Source organism: Protopterus annectens, chromosome 16.part0 (assembly GCF_019279795.1).
Source record: "Protopterus annectens isolate FY-2018-M chromosome 16.part0, PAN1.0, whole genome shotgun sequence".
Taxonomy (NCBI): Eukaryota; Metazoa; Chordata; order Ceratodontiformes; family Protopteridae; genus Protopterus; species Protopterus annectens.
The window spans coordinates 44,207,835-44,229,560 of record NC_056750.1 but is presented as its reverse complement, the minus strand read 5'-3'; the positions used below and the strand labels follow the sequence as shown (position 1 = coordinate 44,229,560).

The 21,726-nt window shown below is 38.8% G+C and overlaps 1 protein-coding gene across 3 annotated transcripts in view; it reads left to right on the top strand.

Annotated features, from left to right (window-relative positions):
• The window catches only part of POMT1 (protein O-mannosyltransferase 1), a 1,532,857-nt gene that overhangs the window by 465,026 nt on the left and 1,046,105 nt on the right, over positions 1-21,726 (top strand). The window lies entirely within an intron of this gene.

Sequence of the window (21,726 nt, the reverse complement as noted above, 5' to 3'; positions counted from 1 at the left end):
ATGTATTCCACTCCTTCCATATTTGGTATTACAGTGAAGAGGGACATGACATCAAACATAACCAATGTATAATCTTTCACTGCTTTTAACTTGTATGAAGATACACATCTTCTAGAAATTGTTTTGAATGAAAAACGTTTTCGATATTTGTGGAGAGACGTGCAATATGTCTTAGATAAATCATTAATAGTGTTGAAGGGTTCAAAACAATTTGTAGAAGATTTGTCTCTTGATATAGATAAGTGAAAAGCAGTGAAAGATTATGCATTGGTTACGCTTGATGTCCCTCTTCACGGTAATACCGAATATGGAAGGAGTGGACTACATGTGTAGATATTTGATTAATAATAGGCAATGTAATAGTAGATTAATAGATTTAATATGTATATTTATGGATGTCATATTAGAAAATAATGCATTTGTATTTTATAAAGTGTATTATCTACAAAAACAAGGTGTTGCAATTGGGACCTGCTGTGCCAATAGCTATGCTAATGCAGTTTTGACCCAGTGGGAGTGCGACGAAGGGTTTAAGAGTAGATTATGTATTGATAATGTAATATTCTATTGTCACTTTGTAGATGATGAGTTTATCGCCTGGGGTGGTAAGATAAAAGATTTATATATGTTTGTGGAACAACTACATGAGACTACAACTTTCTTGAAATTTACATTGAAGTATTCTGTCCATCAGATAGAACTTTTAGATGTGTTGATACTGACAGTAATTGCACTTGGTACACGGAAGTGTACCAAAACCTTCATGGACCTTTTCTTTATAGCTCTCTGGATAACAGAGCATTCTTTTCAATGATTTATGATTCCTGTAACAAAAATTAGGTGTATCCCCTACCACCTGAGCTATTCTCTCATCAGTGAGTAGAAGGGGCCAATACTTATGAAACACTTGCTCTGTTATCCAGAGAGCTATAAAGGAAAGGTCCATGAAGGTTTTGGTACACTTCCGTGTACCAATTGCAATTACGGTCAGTACATGCAAAGGGATCCCCTGTTTATACACCCAGATACACTGAATAAATATAAATTTAAGGTGAAGGCAGATTGTATGACTAAGAATTTGGTCTAGATGGCACATTGCGAATGTTGTGGAAAATGTTATGTGCGGAAGACCAACCGAATGTTGAGGGAGAGAGTAAGGGAACACATGTATAGTATAAGAATGGGAAGTACAGCGAATGTACCAGCGAAGGATACAGTGGGGAGTGGGAAGTCCCATATATTTAAGTTTAGGGTTATAGAAATAGTAGAAAAAAAGTGAGGATGGGAGATATAGAGAAATGAACTGAAAGTGCAGAGATAAGGTGGATTTTGAAACTTTGAGCAGATAAACGCTCCGGATTAAATGGAGTAGTTTCTATTAAACCAGCTTTAAGGAATAGAAGCCTGCATAGTTAGTCTAGTTCAATATTATATGTCAATGTTATGATGTATATGTTAATATATATTGTTCTGTATTAAATATTTTAGTGGTGGATATATATTGTAAAATGTATATGGACTGAAAATTATTTGGTGATATGATTTTTATGTATGGGGCACTTTAAGGCTTACTTGAGGGATGCTTGATGATGTAAGGAGCGTCATACGTATGTGAATGGGGAAGGTAAATGTAAGTGGGAGTTTTATTGGTTTATAGAGATTTTAATCTCAATATTTAATAAGGTCTTTGATATTTTCATGTATTAATGGTCTGAGGAAGCCATTGTGATGACGAAAGAGCTTACCTATTTTTAATTGTATTAAAGTACAGTTATTTTATGTTTGCTGTGCGTCGTGTCTTCGTATATTTTTGCTGGTTATTTTACTGAGAAGTTTGATGTCATCATTGTGTGTGTGTGTGTGTGTGTGTGTGTGTGTGTGTGTGTGTGTGTGTGTGTGTGCGTGTGTCTGTCTTTCTGTGTGTGTCTCTGTGTACATACCATAAGTCAGCTCAAGCTGACCTGACTAAAAAGAGAGGTTTGGGTTCTTTCAGAGTTTACCTGCTATTGAAGAGAATACTCCTCTGCTGGCTTTTGAGGATCGACAGTCAGCTTGTACTGTTCCTTTAATGGGCAGATACGTTCCTTTAGGGGATAAAAAGCTTCCACATAAAATATTTATTGTTTTGAAGTACTTTTCTGTTTAAGAAAGTTATTTTTAGCTAGGAATTAATTTTTAATGGACTGTCATGAGACTTAACTGTACTTTAGATGGGCATACACTTTTTTCCTGTTAGTTTAAAAATTGTTTAAAGTAATTGGAGGCTTGGACATTTTGGAGCTCCAGGGTATCATCCTGTTTAACCAAACTGCATTTTTACTTTTTGCTGTCGTAGATCGACACTTCTACCTTTAGCCCCTGTCTGTGCTGGTGTTGGTCGAAATGTATGGAAGGCACTGTAGCCTTGCACTGCCACAGTACTTTCTCTGGCTTTGAACAAAGTTTTAGTAACAGCATAGATGTCTACATCCTCCAGAGCGAAGAGTACATGTAGGGTATGAAGTTTCTTGTTTAGACTCCTAGTATTGAGCAGTAACACCTTAAAGTTTGAGCTTTTTGTTTTTGGCTGTTGACTGCTGTGTTGCCTGAAAAAGGCTCTGAGGAGGTGGATAAAGATTTAGCCAGTCTCTGAAGGCCAAGGAGGTACAGTTGCAGACCATCCTTGGCAAAGCAACATGGTCCGTTAACCATGACGTCCCATGCTGATAGATATTGGATTGCCATGGTGTGACTCCAAAAACGAAGCCAGTTATTAAAATCAGTCATTTTCTGTTCATAATGTAGACCATCCTTGGTAAGAGTAGAAGCCCAGACAGTGCAAGGCATGTATATGTCTGTGAGACATATTAATAGAGTTCTACAAATATGTTTCTATAGTCCAGTGCTGTGTGTCTCATGTCGTTTGCACGTACATGGACAATGACAGAATCATATTGATACCTGTGGTGCAGTGTGTTGAGTGCGTGCATGATTATACAGATCCTTGCTCTGGATAGCCAACTAACCATTATCTTCTGTTGTCTGGCCTGGTGAGAGGGGCATCTGTATGTCATACAATAGAATCCCTCATGGCAAGAGTACCAGGTAAAGTGTTTGCTTGCCTTATGGATTTTGTTCTTGGGGGATCATTGGTTGTAGGCTTGCGTGTGATGTTAGGTGTTACTTTTGGTGCGTACTTTAGTGATTGCTGAGGGTAGATGTTGCTGTTTGATGTCTTAGGAGGTATTTGAGGTTTAAGTGCTTCAGCATAACAAGGTCTATGTGTGTGGTGAGAAGTGTGAGTGTTCTCGACAGCCTTGATTGTAAGTAAGATTTTTATCTCCAAGGAAGTTATGTATGTACATCTCTCACATAATGTGTTAGTTTCTTTCAGAATTAAAAAGTTGTCAGAGTATCTGAGATAATTGCTACATTGTCTCAAGATAACCATATCTACCAAGCTGGCTGCAGAGACATTAGGAAATTGCAAATCCATGTTGTCAGGACATGTATTAGGGTTTGGGCTATTACGGTTAAAGGACTTGGTTTCACAGGGGTCCCTGAGTAGTATATAGGGTTAAGGCTAGATGCTTGATAGTGCTGCGATCTCATATTAATGCTGTTTGATGCACTAGCTGCACTAAACTTAATTCCAAGCAAATCCTTTCAGTTTTACAGGCTACAATCCAAAGTACTGGTGTTACACGTTTGCTGCTATACAGGGTACTGCTAACCACCACTGTGCAGTGAACAGCTTTGCACAAATGAGCCTAATTTATAGCAGACAGCAAAAAGCTAAAAATGAACTCCCGTGCCGTCTGGCCAATAAGCAACTATATTTTGAGCTTCCTGCCATCTGGCCAATAAGCAACTATACTTTGAACTTCCTGGAGTGCTTCCTAATTCAGAGAGACCAGGTAAACATCTTCTGGAACTTATTAATGTCAAAACATAGCAAAAGTAGCTCTCAAGTGCAGATCAGTACCAAACAACTAAGTCCCTAAATGCCCTCTGGCTGATAAAAATATCTCACTTTAATCCACCCTGTGTGTTGCCCAACTTTGAAAGACCAGATTACCTTACTACTGCCATTAGAATAGCAGTCCCAGTCTTCTTAATGTGAAAACACATTTTGGTTAGCCGAAAGTGAAAAGGTACCAAGTAATTGTCACTTTAAGCCCCTTGTGTGTTTCCCAACCTGGACAGACCAGACTACTTTTCTCCTGCCAATATACTTGCAAGGCCAGTCTTCTTAATGTAAAACACACTTTAGTTTGCTAAAAGTGAAAAGATATCAGAAAAAAAATCACGCAACTAACTGCAAGTAATTCTCGCTTAAGCCTGTTTGTGTCTATCCCAACTCAGACAGACCAGGCTGCCTTTCTACTGCCACTAGAATTGCAGTCCCAGTCGTCTTCTTAATGTAAAAAAAATGTAAAAACATACTTTAGTTTGCCACACATGAAAAGGCACCAGACTCAAATCCAACAACTAGCTACAAAGTAATTACGAGGCAATTCAATGGCAGACAAGCCAGCAATAAGCAATACACATTTTAATGCAATTTCAAAGTATATTAACAGTCTAAGGGGAGGTCCTGTCCAGTTTCTTCTGTCAGTAACTAGTAAAATGAGCAAAGGCAAAAGACTTGGTGGAGCTTTTAGGGCCAGCTTTACAGAAGATGAGACAGGGAGGAGCTTCCAGGGCCAGATATACAGTAGGGGCAGGCAGCTCAGAAGCCTCCAAGTTTAAAAGCACAACGTGGAAAAGGATGGGTAGGTGGGAAACAATTTCAAAAGAGAGCTAGTAAAAATGTAATAAAATGAGGGCCCAATCAGAACACCTAGGCTCATCACAGAAGCCACTTGAAAAGCACTATATACTATAAAAATGCCTTAAATTAATCGCTTTAACTTCAGCTAAAGAGTAAACACAACATGAAAAAACTGATTTAAATGGCAAGGAAAGTGCAGTATTTTAAATGTAGTTTAAATGTACTTCCCCTGGATGCAAAATGGTAGTCCAAATGCTTCGTTTTCAAGCTTACAGCAGTCCCAAGACTTCTACTCTGAGCAGCCAAGTGCTCCAGATTATGCAGAATGCTCTGCATTCAACCATAAACGAACACAGTGTTCCACTTTTCCTCATTGAACAGCTTTGGCTCCATGAAACGGCTTTTGATTGGTTCGTATACCACAATTAGTGCCAATCGGCAATGCGGTATATAAACCAATCAAATAGCTGTTCTGTGTTGAACAGCGTTAGCTGTGCTACAGAGTTTTTGATTGGCTCGTATACCACAATTACAACCAATTCAGCCATTTGACACTGCAGTATACTATCCAATCAAGTAACTGTTCCTGAAGATGGAGCCAATCAGAGCTCCGAAATTACAAATTTACTAAAAAGGACTTTGACATCATTGCATGGTGGTTCAAGTAGGCTTCATCGTTCACTACCTGTTTGATTAAAGGATTTACATTTCTACAGTGGTACTTCGTTTAGTGTAAATTTGAGTTTCATAACTGTCAAAAGGGCTCTGATCTGTGGTATACTGGATTGGTGGTTCCAATGGTTGTTGCAACGCTCGACACTACATGAGCCTTCTTTCTGTGTTGTTTGTCTACATTTGGCTGCATGGACACACACTACGTTTCTTCTTGACTAAATGAAGTACTGTAAGAAACAACACCGCACATCCCAAAAAACCCAAACAACCTTATAATGCTTGCATGGTCAAATGTTTACAAGTGCAGTATATTAATACTGCCTGTGTGTGGTGTCATTCTAGAGTGATGAGAGCAACAAAGGCAACTAGTTGATTAAAAAAAAAATCAGTAGATCAGTAAAGGATGCATACAGACATGAGTACTGTATCTGTCATGCAGGAGGCATCACCCAAGGGTGCATGCAAATTCAGTATAATCATTAAAATGCAGTACCATGTATACCAGCCAGAGAAACATTCCCACAGGCAAAACAAGTAAGATTCAATGGCCGAACCCATCAATATCCAGAATTCTAAACAGATGCCTCGCATAAGACAAGATCGCATAATGGTGTTAACACAGCCTGGTACAAATGAATTGTATGAAATATTTAAACAGTTATTAAACTGTGTTTGTAGGGAGTGTGCAGTCTACTCTACCCCAATGTGTCGGGTGCACAGGGGATGCAGAGGTCATGGTGAAGGGGAGTACATTTGCCTGAGAAATAGTGACTGTATTTTAATTCCTCATACATCCTTGTTTAACATGTACTACATAAATCTTAATGGTTGCCACCCAAACAACATTTGAAGAAATATCAACAAACTGTACTGACTTTTTTAAAATGTTGACATGTTTCTGAAGGTTAGGTGCGTTATAATGTGACAATCACTTATACTCATAGCCTTAGCTACAATCTACTCAATGTATTTTGATCAGAGAGAGCTGTAATAGTTGTCATTTTCTGCACTCCAATATTACAGGCAGGCCACATATGGCTTTCATAAACTTAAAGCAGTGAAATAAGATACATTTTTTGTAGAAGGTCTGCAGCAAATATATGTTGTTTCAGGATTAAATAATACTGGTGGTAAATCACAGCAATAAACAATATAAAAGGAGTATAGTAACTCATGACAGTGCAAGTGACTGATGTATGGTCTGTGTTCTACATTGGCCTATTAGCAGGTTGAGATCTATATTTAATGAATTAAATTCTCAGTGTTTTGTTAGAAAACCACAAACTCTATGAGGAATAGACTAAAAATATGAGGCAAAAATCTGGACATTCTGCGAAAAGCTTGACAGTTGAGAGGTATCAGTGTAATTCTCCTCATCATGACCTTTTCAGTGACATGTGTTTTTTCCACTAAGGGACGAAATAATACTGTCCAGCCAGTATTATTTCTTAGAAACAAGTTTTTGTTATAGTTCCCCCCCCCTGCAATACTCAATACACCTTTCTGTTGATTTATTGTACTAAACTCCATAGAATAAATATGTGAAAAATTAACACTATTTTGTGCTAGTTCCTTTTATTCTCCTCTGGGCACTTCTTTATTCATAGATTCATAGATTAGTACTAGGCTAACTGCCTTTGTAGGCCCTTTTAAACCTAGCCAATTACCCCATGTGAGAATCAAACCCTGCACCTTGTGCTTGTAAGGTAAACACCTTAACCATTATGCTAACCTTCCACCCTTGCCTCTCACCCTCCTAGAGTCAGAAATCTGGACAAAGCCAATATACAAACATAATGCGGCGATAAAGCCGCAAAAATAACATTTTTTTTAGATATTGCTATTATAAACTTAGAAAGTTGCTAGAATAACAGGTTTTGTGTTGCCATACATGTTCTGAAGGATATAATGTCTGAAACTGAAATTTCTGTCATTATCTTATTTCATTCCTCTGCGATTTGCCAGAAAACTACAAATTTTATGAGGAACAGACCAAAAATACGAGGCAAAAATCTGGGAATTCTGCCAAATTTTGGGCAGTTGAGAGGTATGACAAGAGTGAGTGTGTGTGTGTTTGAGTTTTTCCATATCAGTGAGTCACTGTCTTTTTGCTTCTGAATCTGTGTGTATACGTACATAGCTGTGTCTGCAAGAGAGTGTGTGTATTATTAAATACTTACATATGGTATGTTTTGGTTGAAAGGCCATGACCATGGTCAAGGTACACGTTTCGCGCAGTGTGAAAATAAGGTGTTCCACATTTTGACGGTTTGTCTCACATTAACTGAAACGAAAAGATAGTGTAAAAATCACAACGAATCACAAACACTATGCAGGTCCAGAAGGAAGAAGCACAGTCACGAAGCAATAATACGTGCTGATTTAATGAAAATCTCTCAACACGACAGACAAATGAAAAAACTAAATCTGTAATAAACAATAAAACAATGGATCAAGCGCTTTCATCCACCAGACATGTGGACTTCATCAGAATCAATAGATTAATTAGCAAAAGCCTTTTTAAACTGTTTTTGGCGCCAACTCAGCACTTCCATTTAAAAAGATACATCCCTAAAAATACTTCTGAAAACATAATACATCCAATTCCGTTTTCAATTCATTTCATGCTCTATAGCAGAAATAATGTATCACTTCTCATCATACATGCATAAAAAATTAGGGTACCATTGTATGCAAAAGTATTAACAATGTATAAACATATAATAAATATTGCTGTATCTAATTAATAGAGAACCTAAAGAATCTATAAGGACTACATAATCATAATCATAATATAGCTACTATACAATGTCTAATACCTATGGGTAAAATCAACTTTTAAAACCTAATAAAATATATTATATATTTACCCATGTATATAGTCGTACGGGTAGAATTAATATATAAACATTCTGTAGCATAAATATTGATCAAGAGGTCATGATTATAATGAAACTAATCCTTGGGGGCTGTTAATAAAACGAACTACTAATCCATCTAAACATGTAATGAATACAATAAGAGTCTAATATCTATATTCACAACATTCTTGTTGGGGAGAATTTCAGAAATACTCTATAAAATAAAAATCTACAATGAAGAGAAAACTAAAGGAAAGTGAGCCCTATAATAAATATAAGAATAATGTATGTAACCTGAATTAAATTAAATCCAAGCTACCAATGTAGATTTTGCTACTGTGCTCTTTGTAAAATGGGCTTGATAGTAATATAATCATTGAGCCCAGGAAAAGTGGAAGCATCAGTTAAAATTTGCCATCTCACTTCTCTCTCGGCTAAATGTACTCTAATGTTACTACCTCTGCTGTTCTCTATAACTTGTTCCAGGATGGCAAATTTAAAGTTATGGGTGTTAGCAGTCATCATTATATGCCGGTAGAGTGCATTAGTGCTATCTTTTTTCTTAATAGCATATAAATGGTCATATATACGCTTCTTGAACATACGTTCAGTTTTACCTATATAATAACAGGTACAGCTTAAACATTTAGCTATATATATGACATTTTTTGTGTTGCAGTTACCTCTCCTGAATGTAATTCTAGTCCTGTTAATATTCTCCAGTATGACCCCTTCATCCTCTAGTATGACCTGGTAATAACTGCAACATCCACCTTTTCTAGTTCCTTTGTATTGTGTGCTCATACATACTACTCTGTTATTTCTTTCAAATATACCCTTCAAATTTGTACCCATTTTATAAACAAAAATGGGTGCATCCCCAACTATCTTCTTCAACCCACTCTCTACTGTCAAAATATTCCAGTATCATTTTAATATTTCCTTAATATATACGACCTGCGGGGTGTATTCGAGAATGCATGCTCTTTTGTATTCTATAGCTGAATCTTTATTGGTATCACTACTAATTAGAGGTTTACCCAGTACTGGGGAATACTTCCCCCCCATTCCCCTATAACAAGTTTTGATTTCATTTATTAACCTAGAGGGGTATCCCGTATTTCTAAACAAACCACTTATAAATTCAATTTCTTATAGCATCTCGTTATACTTCGAAGTCATTCGAGCAGCGCGTATACATTGACCTTTACAAATGCTGTTTCTAGTCTTATACGGGTGATTACTAGTGAACTCCAGATAATTATTAGAGAATGTATTTTTTCTATGGATACGAGATCAAAAACTACTATTGGATATATATGTGTCTAAATATGCAATGCCATCGCTACTAAAATTGTACGTGAATTTCAAAAAGTGGCTAGTGCTATTTAAATAACTAATAAATTCTTCAATAGTCTGTTCTTGTCCTTCCCATAAAATAAAGATATCATCTAGGTATCTAGTATAGTATCTTATATACTTAAAATAGTCACTTTTAAAAATGTTTACCATTTCCCATTCCAACATGACTAAATTTGCATATATTGGGGCACAGGCAGCGCTCATAGCCACTCCTTGGGTCTGCCTGTAATATTCCCCTTCAAAATATATATAGTTGTAATCCAAGATGATACCCATCATTTCCATACTTACATTGGTATGTTCCCAATCTAAGCTGGAATACTGTTTAATACTACTGTAGAAACTGTCTAGACCCTCTTCCTTGGGAATACATGAGAATAGATCAATAGCTTCTGTCGTAATGAAAGTCAATCCTTCTTTCCATATTAACGGTGTTAGATTCCCCAAAAGCATCCATGAATCTTTGATCAGATGTGGTACCTTATTATAAATATGTTTCAACCAGGTGTCGATAACCACTCCCAAGGGGAAAGTCTTAGATTGGCTACCAGAAATTATGGGTCTAAATGGGGGATCTGTAAGATTTTTGTGTACTTTGGGAACTTCCACAATGGGGGCAAGTGTAGGATGTTCCACTATCAGAAATTTATATAAATCTAAATTAATCCTTCCATCCAAAAGCATTTCCTCTAAAAACATGTTGATTCTTCTGTATCCAATATTGATTTCACTCAAAGATATTGATACATAATTTCCAGACTCCACTAGTATATCAAACATCTTATTAATGTATTGATTATAATCATATAGTACTACACCACCCCCTTTATCCGGCTTCATAATTCTCACAGATCTATCATCAGCTAATCGTTGTAACAAAGTGCATTATTTAAGTTACTACTCTCTTTGTTCAAATAGGTGTCATTCTTTAATAAATATATATCTTTAGTAACTAATTTTTCATATAAAGCTACATTCGGATAAGAAGGTGGTATATATGTACTTTTTTCTTCAATTTACTATTCTCCCCTATATTAGACTTATTGTTAAAATGTATAACCAAATTTATTTTCCTGATATATTTTTTTAATTCGGTGATACAATCTACTACCATAAATTTCTTTCTAGGGACAAATTTCATTCCCTTAGAAAAAAAGATGAAAAATTCATCACTAATTTCCATACCTGTATAATTGAATATATTAAATTCATTTTTGTGAGCCACAATGCTCCTATTGTCTATAGTATGTGTGTTGCTACTATTGTTCTCTTCAATCTCAATACTAGATTGATGTGATTCATCATAATTATTGAATATTAATATTCCCTCATTTCTTGGTTGTAAGGGTATCTCTGTCCCCCTCCCTTTCTGTTTTCTCTCCATTTCCAATTCCTCTGCCAATTTGTTTTTGCACCTTGGTTCCTTCCCCCATAAAAATTTCCATTCCCTCTATGGGGACGGTAGTTTCCATTATTGTTCTCCAAGACCATACTATCATACATTTCAGGATTATTCCCTATTTCCTTTTTCCATGGGTATACAATTTTGTTTTTATAATCAATCATGTCCCTCTCCAACTTTCTAAATTGTCTTTGTACTATACCATTAGCTTTACAATCAGCTTCTACAAACTGCTTATAATACAAATTCTCCCACTGATCAAACAGCAAGTCTTCACATATTAATTTATTTAACTTTTCCACTTTTTCTATGTACTTGCATAATTTCTCGTCATTTTTCTTTATCAGAAGTTTCATGAAATCAAAACCAAACTGATTAAATAATATCTCAAGCCCTATCAAGCCCATTTTACAAAAAGCACAGTAGCAAAATCTACATTGGTAGCTTGGATTTAATTTAATTCAGGTTACGTACATTATTCTTATATTTATGTAGCATGTTTATTATAGGGCTCACTTTCCTTTAGTTTTCTCTTCATTGTAGATTTTTATTTTATAGAGTATTTCTGAAATTCTCCCCAACAAGAATGTTGTGAATATAGATATTAGACTCTTATTGTATTCATTACATGTTTAGATGAATTAGTAGTTCTTTTTATTAACAGCCCCCAAGGATTAGTTTCATTATAATCATGACCTCTTGATCAATATTTATGCTACAGAATGTTTATATATTAATTCTACCCATACGACTATATACATGGGTAAATATATAATATATTTTATTATAGGTTCATAGGTTCATAGGTTTATACTAGGCTATCTGCCCTAAGGCATTTATAAGCCTAGCCCAAAGTTTTGTGGCTTACGCCACCCCTTATGTTAAAAAATACTGTGCCCATTAGTTTGTTGTGCCTCTGTCCAGCAGTGACACAGAGATGATTCCTGGGGTAAACCTACGATCTCCCATCCACCGGTCAAGATTTCTCTTGAACAGAGCCAGCGAGGTGCTCTGCCTCACATGGACCGGGATTTTATTCCACAGCATAGGGAGTCTCTGGGTGACAAATCTATCCCTCCAGCATGTCCTATTTATATCCGTGCTAAGGTTTAAGTCGCATGCTCTAGTGGATCTGGTAGATTTGGATTTTTTGAAGTGGAGCATGTCCATTAATTCCGGGTTGGACATGGCCTTGTATGTCAGGCACAGGTCACCTCTGAGCAGGCGGTATGCGACTGAATAGAGCTGGAGTTTCTTCAGTCTGGCAGCATATGACAGATTTTGTAGTCCCTTTATCCTTTTGGTGAGGAACTTTTGGGGTCTCCAATTGCTGCAGGTGTCGGGTGAGATACATCCCGAATGGGGCATTGTACTCTATCATTGGTCTGATAAGTGAAGAGTACAGGGGAAGAATGACCTCACTTGATCTGGATGTGAATCCCTTCATGATCAGGTGGGCAATGTAGAAGGTCTTTCTAACCACTTTAGCAATGTGAGTGTCAAAAGAAAGGCCACTGTCAACCTGGGTCCCCAGGTCCCTGATAACCTCTTCTGTGCTTAATGGATTGCCACCTATATGGTAGCTTGGGGTTACCTTGTTTTTCCCGAAGGGTATGACTATACATTTTTTGGCATTTAACTTCAGGCCATGGCTCTGGCACCAGTTATCAGTTTCCGTGAGACCCCTCTGAAGGATATCTGTGTCCGATGTACTTTCTACTATGGCGCCCAGTTTGCAGTCATCTGCAAACTTTGTCAGCCATAGTCCTCCTATGTTTGCCTCTACTTCTGAGAAGTAGATGCCGAACAACAGGGGGCCAAGGACTGATTATTAGGTTTTAAAAGTTGATTTTACCCATAGGTATTAGACATTGTATAGTAGCTATATTATGATTATGTAGTCCTCATAGATTCTTTAGGTTCTTTATTAATTAGATACAGCAATATTTATTATATGTTTATACATTGTTAATACTTTTGCATACAATGGTACTCTAAATTTGTATGCATGTATGATGAGAAGTGATACATTATTTCTGCTATATAGAGCATGAAATGAATTGAAAACGGAATTGGATGTATTATGTTTTAAGAAGTATTTTTAGGGATGTATCTTTTTAAATGGAAGTGCTGAGTTGGCGCCAAAAACAGTTTAAAAAGGCTTTTGTTAATTAATCTATTGATTCTGATGAAGTCCACATGTCTGGTGGATGAAAGTGCTTGATCCATTGTTTTATTGTTTCTTACAGATTTAGTTTTTTCATTTGTCTGTCATAATGAGTGATTTTCATTAAATCAGGACGTATTATTGCTTCGTGATTGTGCTTCTTCCTTCTGGACTTGCATAGTTTTTGTAATTGTTTGTCTCACATTGCTATGGTCTGTGTTCCACACTGGCCTATTAGCAGGTTGAGACCTATGCTTCTACTTAGTTCCTTGTCAGGACTATTTTTTGCTATTCCTATTGTTTTTGGGCTAATTCTAGCTTAATTTTTGTTTGGTAGACTAACAAAGAATAGTGGATTTTGTCCATTTGTCTGCTGGGCTTACTGTTCAGCCAGTATCTGTATTGATCTGTCTACAGTTTTGGCCTCTGACTTGATGGACTTGGATATGGTGTTTCCCACACATTATTTACCCCTTATGCACCTAAAAATCATACTAATAAACCACAAAATATGTCTTGGCCTATGGGTTGTGACACAGAGTAGCCTCAACCATAGGCAAGCTATCGAACACTCACCTCTTATCTCCATGTCCCCTGGTGTGGAGTATGATACTCATTTGTGTGAGGCATATGAGGGTCAGTCACTCCAGGACTGTACTGATATGGTACCACAACTATGTATGACATGAGGACCAGTCACTCTGGGACTGTACCAGAATGGCACCACAACTGTGTGCGACACGAGGGTCAGTCACTACAGGACTGAACCGGTATGGTACCACAAGTGTGTGCGACATGAAAGTCAGTCACTGTGGGACTGTACCAGTATGGTACCACAACTGTGTGCGACATGAAGGTCAGTCACTGCGGCACTGTATCAGAATGGCACCACAACTGTGTGCAACACGAGGCTCAGTCACTCTGGGACTGCACCAGTATGATACCACAACTGTGTGCGACATGAAGGTCAGTCACTGGGGGACTGTACCAGAATGGTACCACAACTGTGTGTGACATAAGAGTCAGTCACTCTGGGACTGTACTGGTATGTTACCACAACTGTGTGCAACACGAGGATCAGTCACTCTGGGACTGTAGCAGTATGGTACCACAACTGTGTGTGACACGAGGGTCAGTCACTCCGGGACTGTACCAGTATGGTACCACAACTGTGTGTGACACTAGAGACAGTCACTTCAAGACTGTACCAGCACGGTACCACAATTGTGTGTGACATAAGGGTCAGTCACTCCGGGACTGTACCTGTATGATACCACACCTGTGTGCGACATGAATGTCAGTCACTATGAGACTGTACCAGTATGGTACCACAACTGTGCATGACATGAAGGTCAGTCACTCTGGGACTGTACCAGTATGGTACCACAACTTTGTGCGACATGAAGGTCAGCCATTTTGGGACTATACCATTGTCTACTTCAGATATTTATTTATGGGGACTGGGACATGTTTGCAGTACTGAAGATGTATCAAGGAGACTTGGAAGGGAAAATATAGCAAAATAGAGTAGATTCTGAAGAAATATAGAAACGTATTTGGTATAGAAGATGCAAAGACAGTAACAGTAACTTGGACAGAATGTACATATTCGGAAAGGTACAGTAACTGGGCTAGACTGGATACAAATATTTCACAGGAGCATGGGCATTTAATTAAAAGCATTAAAACATATTAAATAAGCATTTCAGATCATGCACCAATACAAACTAGGATAAACATGCATAAATGTAAGGAATGGACAGTAGACAGGATGTGAGAGTTATCAGGGAAGATATAAATGTATTCAGAAGGGATAGCCAGTGAGTGTGACAAAATGAAAATGGAGGCTAAGAACATAGAATTAAGATCAAGAGAGACATGGGAAAGAAGTAATAAGAATTATTTAGTGGGTCTGTCAACTGTTAAAGTATTTTAGAAGAAGGGGTATCTTGCAGAACAAGAAGATGAGCAATTGCTGAGTGCTAAAAGGAAAATAAAGGACTGTTTGGATAATATTCATGACTGTAGAAAGGTTGCTGTTAAGTATTTTTGATAACCACTCCAGAGTACAGGAACATTTTATCACAACAACTTAAGAAACAGAAAGCAGAAAGGGTCTTTGCCAAAGTTTGGGAGCATGTGACAAGAAAAATAACCAGAGGTCCTTTAACAGTATTAGAGATATTTTAGGAATTCTGTGAATATCTGTAAAGCAGAGAAATTGAGAAACCAAGAAAAGGCACAAATGGAAATCTTTATGTAAAACTTAATTATGCCAAGTTTGGGAGAACATGACGAATCGAGAATTAATAGCTATGATGGTAAGAACCGATATAATAACAATAGTGATGTATAATCAAAGAACAAGGATGTATAAAAGGAACAGACAGTATTCCTGTGGAAGTTGTAAGTTAGGAGGAAAGAGAATGATAAAGATCTAAAAGGTTTGATTTAACAGTATTTTAAAGGAGGAAGGGGCACTAGCGGCTTGGAAGATGGCTGTGATTGCTGTATTATCAAGGAGAGTAAAACCCTTCAGGCTTTATATAGATATTTTGGTTGTAATACATGATTATAAACTATATCCATTCTAGGTAAGAGAATGACAGTGGTGTTGTCGGAATTGATAGATATGGATCAGTGTAGTTTTTGTGGCAAGGAGACAAACATTTGAGAACATTAATAGAACAATGATAATCCAGAGAAAAACAGTGTGCAAGTATACACTACTGTTGGTGGTGGGGCTTGATCAAAGAAAGAATTCAGTTGAGGGATTTTAGGAGTAGGGCCGTGGATGCATTTTTTGTTTTTTGAACGAGTAATATTAATAAGGAGAATATACGAGAGTGGCAAGGTTTCTATCAGACAATCTGTGTATGAACAGTGGAACCAGACAGGAATGCCCTATTTCCTTATTGTTATTTAATTTATAGTTAGAATCATTAGCCAAGAAAATAAGGCACTCTCAAATACAAGGATATGACTGATATGGTAATCAGGGAAAGCTGTATTTGCAGATGATATTATTTTGTACTTAGGGCAAACTGTACATCAACACCCTGATTGGAGAGCGAGCGTTCTCCAGCAGGGTGTTAATGTACAAGTAATGCCCGCTGACAAATGAGTCCCCTGCTTCATGGCAGCATATCAAGCTGCCACAAGCTTGGACTGCAAATAAAAAAAAAAAATTAACAATCGCATTTATTTTTACACTTGCTAAGCAGCGGTTCTGTTTAGCGAGCATAAAATGTAAGAGAAAGACTGTGTGTGTGTGTGTGTGTGTGCGTGTGTGTGTGTGTGTGTGTGTGTGTGTGTGTGTGTGTGTGTGTGTGTGTGTGTGTGTGTGTGTGTGTGTGTGTTAAAGCAGAACAGACTGTGTGTGTGTATGGTGTATAAGAGAGAGTGGGCTCTATGTAAAATTGTTGTTTTACTTGCTTATTATTTTTTTAAGCACTATATTATTTTTATATATATTTGATGTAAAATGCTTCCTGCAACACCATTAAGATATGCTACAGTAAGTTTGAAACATTAGGCAGAGGAAGTATTTTACATTAAAAATATATTAAAAAAATATAGTACTTAAAAAAATAAATAAGCAAGTAAAACACAATTTTACAGAGACCCCATTCTCGAAGTGCAATAGTGCCCTCCAGTGTGTGTGTTAATGTGTAATTAAGACCCTTCCAGTCAGGCATTATTGCTTGCTTGATAAATCCAGAAAAGGACATTTTTGTGTTGTGGAGACAGTTGTAGATCTTTTATGGTTATTGACATTATAAAAGGCAATAAACAGAACAAAACAGGTTGGCACTCTCTTCTAAATTCGAAAGAAAAGAAGTGGATTGTGAAATTAGGTGGTTTATTCCCACCAGGTCTTAATGAACAATTCTAGGTTTAACCAATCAATTACTTTCTAAGCATATTTAAATGACAACATTGGGATGATTGTATTTGCACTGAGGAAGGCTGTGTTTTTCAATGCCAGCCGAAACCGGTCTGGTTGTCTTTTTGTTGTTTTAATAAAATTTGTTCCAGGCTACAGTTTGCTGGCTCATTCCTGTTTTTTTCTTGATTTTTGCCTTTGAGCCGTGCAATTGCACCCGCGCAGGAGGTTCTTTTTTGAATGTAACAGAATGACAAATTTTAGAAATTCCCTCCAGTATTTTGTCAGAAGTTGCTGGTGGACCAAATGGTTGTAACTTAGGAATTGTTTTTTGAGTTGGTATATAGGATCTAAATTGTGTAACTGTAATAAGATCTTGCTACGTTTAATGCTCTTTACATTCGGTTCAGGTACTGCATATTGTGAGGGTTGTAAAAGAACTGGAGATGGGATGTTTAGAAAAGGGAAGGAGCAAATTGCCTAAACATAAATGGAATTTGTGGGAACAGTACATACAGAGTAGTGTTCAGGAATAGGAGCAGGGTTTAAGGCAAGGCAACAACATAGTGTCCCAGGGATACAAATTTTGTTTCCACACTCTGCCAACCCCAAAAGGGTTCCCAGATCTTCCTCCAAACCAGTGGGCAGAGGCCAAAAAGCAAGTCCTTTCCCTGCTCTCCATGAGGGCAATACAACATGTTCCTGCAGAACAGATAGGCCAAGGTTTCTACTCCAGACTCTTCCTGGTACCCAGAAAAGAGGGCACCAGGTGCCCAATCCTCAATCTATTCATTCTAAACGCCTTTCTGGTGATACCAAAATTAAAAATACTCACCCTCTAGCAGCTTCTTCCTATGTTTTCCAAGGATTCTTGGTTAGCCACTCAAGACCTAAAAGAGGCCTACCTACACATCCCAATCAGGGAATCTTGCAGGAAATATCTATGTTTCAGGGTAGGTTCTATGCACTTTCAGTTCTCTGTGCTTCCCTTTGGCTTATCCACTGCTCCCAGAGTTTTCACAAAATGCCTGGCTCCAGCCATTGCTTTTTGCAGACAAAGAAATATTCAAATTTACTCCTACTTAGACAATTGCCTGATTCAGGCAGACAGTCAGGAAAAGCTGCTAAAGCACCTGACCTTTGTAAAGGACCTACTGACCTCCCTGGGGTATACTATCAATGAAAAGAAATCAAAACTATGTCCCACACAAAAAATGTATTCCTGGGAGCAAGCCTGGATGCAGCATCCCAGATGGCATTCCTTACAACAGAAAAACAAGCCTACCTGACAGGCTACTTCTCTCAACTAGCCACCAGAACCCAGTTATCCACAAGGAAAATCCTGCATGCTCTAGGGTTCATGGCCGCCTGCATTCTACTCATTCCATATGCCAGACTGCATATGAGGAAACTACAATGGTACCTAAAAAGCCTTTGGTGTCAACACTTTCAAGACCTGGAAACTATCATACCAATGATTCCCTGTCTAAGGAAAGATTTTTTTTTTGGTGGGCAGCAGCATGCAACCACAACAAGGGACTTCCCTTTTCACAACCACCAAAGACACTTCAGAATATGCCTGGGGTGCGCACCTGGACAGCAGGTGCATTCAGGGCCATTAGAGCCCAAATCAAATACATCTGCACATCAACCTAAAAGAGATGCTAGCTGTTCAGCGTGCCCTGACAGTTTTCAGACCCCTACTCTCCCCGGGGCATCTACTGATCAAAACAGACAACACCTCAGTGATGTGGTATATCAACAAGCAGGGAGGGACTCACTCTTATCCTATCTTCAGGCTCGCTATGACCCTTTGGCACATGGGCTCAGCCATGCAAATACACCTGCTAGCACAATTCCTGCCAGGCTCCATAAACTCTCTGGCAGACAACTTAAGCAGAAACCTGCTAGACCCTCACGAGTGGCAGGTAGACCAAAGAACCTTCACCCTTTTAATCCAGAAATGGGGCACCCACTCCAATCATCAGCTCAGCAAATTCTGCACCAGGGAACCTCACAGCAGGGCCTGGAAAGTGGATGCTCTATCCTTCCAATGGGTAAACCTCTCGGTCTGTGCATTTCCCCCTTTACCACTCATTTCAAGGGTACTGCTCAAAATAAGGGAGGAAAAACCAAGAGTAATCCTGACTGCCCCAGACTGGCCATGCCAGCACTGGTACCCACTGCTGCGCAGCCTGTCACCCTGCCACCATGGCACCTACCTCAGATCCCAACACTCCTGACCCAGAAGAATGGAGAATTCATGCATCCCCAATTGCAGACCTTCAACCTGGCTTATTCCCTGACCTCTCCTCAAGCTGCCAGCCCAAGCAAATAAATCCTAGATGTTATACGTGAGACCAGATGCCCCCGCACTAGAAAATCCTATGCTGACAAGTGGAAAAGGTTTTGCACCTGGATCTAGGCTAAGGGAGCAGAAACAGCACAGCCCTCCCGACCACTCATCCTGGATTACTTAGCAGACCTACTACACAGGGTTCTATCCTTCTCTTCTATTAAAATTCATGCTTCTGCCATCTCTGCTCATTACAGCACAGAGTGACCTCTCTTCTCACACCCTCTCACCAAACAATTCCTAAGAGGGGCTAACAACTTAAGGCCACCTAGAAGAGCTCCTACCACAGCTTGGGACCTTAACTTGGTGTTGGAAAAGCTCACCCTACCTCCCTTTGAACCTGCAGCTTCAGCAGAGTTAAAATTCCTCTCTTGGAAAACAGCCTTGCTTCTGGCCATCACTTCAGCTAGAAGAGTTTCAGAGTTAGAAGCACTCATGGCTGTAGAGCCCTTCATCATTTTCCATGCTGACAGGGTCTCCCTCAGGACTAACCCATCCTTCGTACCTAAAGTGGTGTTCAGTGTGGCTCTCAACCAATCCATTCATTTGCCCACCTTTTTCCCCTAACCCACAAAACAAGGGGGAAAGGATTCTGCACTCTCTAGATGTACACAGACAGCTCAGATTCTATCTGGATAGGACTAAATCTTTTAGAAAAACTGACCAATTGCTAGTCAGCTTCACAACAGGAGCAAAGGGCAAGGCCATATACAAACAAATAATCTCCAAATGGATAGCACACTGCATCCATTTCTGCTACAGACAGCATGGGAAACTACCCCTAAAGGGGGTCACGATGAATTCCACCAGGGCAAACTCCATCTCTGCAGCTTTTCTCAGAGGGGTCCCCACCAGTGACATCCTGGAGGCTGCAACATGGACTTCTGGTCATACCTTTACCAAGCATTACCACCTGCCTATCTTCTCCAAATCCAGGACAGGCTTTGCCACTGCAGTCTTGCAAGGCATCCTAGCCAGCCCCCAGTCTTTTTCACTGCCTCCACCTTTTTCTTCAGCTTTGGGAATCAACTCAAGTGTGATGACTGCAACAGTGAAACACGAAGAACATAGTATAGTTGTGTACACTTACCATACATGTAGATGTTCGAGCGTATTCACTGTTGCAGTCCTGGTTTCCCACCCTCCATCCCCCTTGTCTCTTTCTCTCTCTCTCTCTCTCTCTCTTCCTCTCTCCTTACAGGGAAGTTTTGGTATTTACTTTCTACTGGTGGTTTTCTTCCACCATAACCTAGCTCCATATTTGGGGGCTCCTGACAGTTGGGGCAAGAAAAACTGATGTAATGGCGTCGGCTGCCTGATTTTATACCAGTAATGACCTGACACCTGACATCAGTCCTGGAGCGACAGCAACTGACGCAGAAATACTAAGCCTCTGGTATTCGGGCCGACTGAGGACTACCCCCTGGCAGGATAACCCAAGTGTAATGACTGCAACAGTGGATACACTCGAACATCTACATTTATGGTAAGTGTACACAACTGTACTTTCTAATAAGACATCCTCATGCCACATATCCAGGAGCTTCCCACAGCAGACTCTGCAGTAGTGGAAACAATTAAGAAGAAAGCCTTCCTCCATCTTCAAGCTGCAGCACATTTTTCACTATGGGAAATGCAGCTGTATTCCAGTTTACACATTTTCTTTTACATATTCCACATGTTGCTAAAATGGTCACTGCCATGCATCTTCTTTTATTTGTTGCTTTTAACCAATTGCACACACCTTTTTAATTTGATACAACTTTAACAATATTTTTCATGCATTTCCTTTGAAAGTGCAGTAACATTTTTCAAATGAACATTTAACAAATAAGCTTATAATCCTGTCTGTTTTCTCAAGTTAATAAGTGACAGACGGGGACTATGGGGTTTAACTCCAACTCTATTGCTGTCAGTATTTGAATGTGGAATGGAACCAGGAGTATGGTGTTCATAGGCGTTTACTAGTTTAACGACCACAAGGGCCTTTTTGAGCCTAGCCATGCATCCCAAATCTCTGACAAGTTCTGATACCCTTGATAAGTGAAAGCAAGTGCTTGGGAGATGAACCATTTACAGGATGCCTGTGTCCATTACAGACATAGGTGCCAAACCAGGGATGAATTTCTTGTTTCCCATCCAATTGTCCAGTTTGCACTTGAATTAGGTTAGGGAGGAACACTGCTTCATATTGATGGGGGGGGGGGGGGGGCTGTTCCAGAGTCAGGATAATCTCTGGGATACATGCCTGTCACTCCTGCAGG